Raw genomic sequence first — 2,942 nt, forward strand, 5'->3', positions numbered from 1 at the left:
AAAAATTTTTTTATTTATTTTTACTCTTTTCTACTTCACCCAAAACTCTGTTTCCGAGATTCAACTCGGCAGTGGTACACAGAGGCCAAACTTTTGGCATCAGGGTCTGATGTTATGATCAAGTAGACAGCGTCAGAATTCAGTTAAATTGATAGAGTACCCAGTTACTGTCAGATGAGAACTAGAGAATTTCCTGGTGGTGTGGAAAAACACACATCAGGCTGCTATAATGTTACACCACAGAATGGGTGGCTCAAACAACAGAAATTTATTTTCTTGCAGTTCTGAAGGCTGGAAGTTCAAGATCAGGGTGTTGACAGTTCTGGTTTCTCTTGAGGCTTCTCCTGAGATGCCAACTTCTAGCCGTGTCCTCATACAGCCTTCTCCCTGCATGCGTGTGTTATTGCTAACTATTTTGGGGCCTAAATTTCTTCTTATAAGACCATCAGTCAGGACTTCCCTGGTATTGCAGTGGATAGGAATCCATGTCCCAATGCAGGGGACATGGGTTCTATCCCTGGTCCAGGAAGATTTCACATATGACAGTTAAGCCCATGTGCCAAAACTACTGAAGCCTGCATGCTCTAGGGCCCGTGAGCCACAACTAGTGAGCCCATGTGTCGAAATTTAGAAACCCACGAACCCTAGAGCCCTCAAGTTGCAACTACTGAAGCCCACACACCGAGAGCCTGTGCTCTGCAACAAGAGAAGCCACCACAATGACAAACCCGCGCATCTCACAGAGGTTAGAGAGTAACCCCCACTTTCCACAACTAGAGGAAGCCCACTAGCAGCAATGAAGACCTAGCACAGCCAAAAATAAATATATAATTTTTAAAAAAGAACATCAGTGAAACTGTTGCAGGGAAGAGCCAATTCTAACTCCATGGTGGATCTTTTTCTTTGACTTTACTCTTTGTTTTTATTACTTTTGTTATTATGAGTGAGTGAAGTCGCTCGGTGTCCGACTCTTTGCGACCCCCCAGGCTCCTCCGTCCATGGGATTCTCCAGGCAAGAATACTGGAGTGGAAAAACAAAATAATAATAATAAATAATAATAATAATAAAAAAAGAATACTGGAGTGGATTGCTATTTCCTTCTCCAGGGGATCTTCCCGACTCAGGGATCGGACCCAGGTCTCCCTTATTGCAGGCAGACGCTTTACCGTATGAACTGAAGGGTTTAGAGGCCGTCAAATTATAGTCATACGTAAATTCCTGCCTCAGGGAACCCTGGGGCTTCCCACGTGGTGCTAGTCATAAAGAAACTGCCTGTAAATTCAGGAGACATAAGAGACATCGGTTGGATCCCTGGGTCAGGAAGATCCCCTGGAGGAGGGCATGGCAACCCATTCCAATATTCTTGCCTGGGAAATCCCATGGACAGAGGGGCTTGGCAGACTACAGACCACAGGGTCACAAAGAGTCAGACATGACTGAAGCAACTTTCACTTAATTATGTTGAATTGGTTCATAGTGCTTTACAGTCTATTATATTCTACTTTTCTGTATATTCAACAAGATGGTTCAGTCCAGTCGCAGTTGTGTCTGACTCCTTGTGAACCCGTGGGCTGCAGCACACCAGGCCTCCCTATCCATCACCAACTCCCAGAGTCTACTCAAACTCATGTTCATTGAGTCAGTGATGCCATCTAACCATCTCATCCTCTGTCATCCCCTTCTCCTCCTGCCCTCAATCTTTCCCAGCATCAGGGTCTTTTCAAATGAGTCAGTTCTTCCCATCAGGTGACCAAGGTATTGGAGTTTCAGCTTCAACATCAGTCCTTCCAATGAACACTCAGGACTGATCTCCTTTAGGATGGACTGATTGGATTTCCTTGTAGTTGAAAGGCTCTCAAAAGTCTTCTCCAACACCACAGTTCAAAAGCATCAATTCTTTGGCCCTTAGCCTTCTTCACAGTCCAACTCTCACATCCATACATGACTACTGGAAAAATCATAGCCTTGACTAGACAACGGACTTTTGTTGGCAAAGTAATGTCTCAGCTTTTTAATATGCTGTCTAGGTTGGTCATAGCTTCCCTTCCAAGGAGTAAGCGTCTTTTAATTTCATGGCTGCAGTCACCATCTGTAGTGATCTTGGAGCCCAGAAAAATAAAGTCGGTCATTGTTTCCACTGTTTCCCCATCTATTTGCCATGAAGTGATGGGAACGGTTGCCATGATCTTAGTTTTGAGAGTCCAAGGGACTCTCAAGAGTCTTCTCTAACACCACAGTTCAAAAGCATCAATTCTTCTGTGCTCAGCTTTCTTTATAGTCCAACTCTCACATCCATACATGATTACTGGAAAAACCATAGCCTTGACTAGACATTTGTTGGCTAAGAAATATCTCTGCTTTTTAATATGCTGTCTAGGTTCGTCACAGTTTTTCTTCCAAGGAGTAAGTGTCTTTTAATTTCATGGCTGCAGTCACCATCTGCAGTGATTTTGGAGCCCCCCAAAATTAACAGTCACTGTTTCCACTGTTTTCCCGTCTATTTGCCATGAAGTGATGGGACCAGATGCCATGATCTTCGTTTTCTGAATGCTGAATTTTAAGCCAACTTTTTCACTCTCCTCTTTCACTTTCATCAGGAGGCTCTAGTTCTTCTTCACTTTCTGCCATAAGGGTGGTGTCATCTGCATATCTGAGGTGATTGATATTTCTCCTGGTAATCTTGATTCCAGCTTGTGCTTCCTCCAGCCCAGTGTTTCTCATGATGTACTCTGCAAATAAGTTAAATAAGCAGGGTGACAATATACAGCCTTGACATACTCCTTTTCCTCTTTAGAACCAGTCTGTTGTTCCATGTCCAGTTCTAACTGTTGCTTCCTGACCTGCACACAGATTTCTCAAGAGGCAGGTCAAGTGGTCTGGAATTCCCATTTCTTTCAGGATTTTTCACAGTTTATTGTGATTCAGATAGTCAAAGGCTTTG

Source organism: Bison bison, unplaced genomic scaffold, assembly GCF_000754665.1.
Source record: "Bison bison bison isolate TAMUID 2011002044 unplaced genomic scaffold, Bison_UMD1.0 scf7180017864281, whole genome shotgun sequence".
NCBI classification, from domain to species: Eukaryota; Metazoa; Chordata; class Mammalia; order Artiodactyla; family Bovidae; genus Bison; species Bison bison.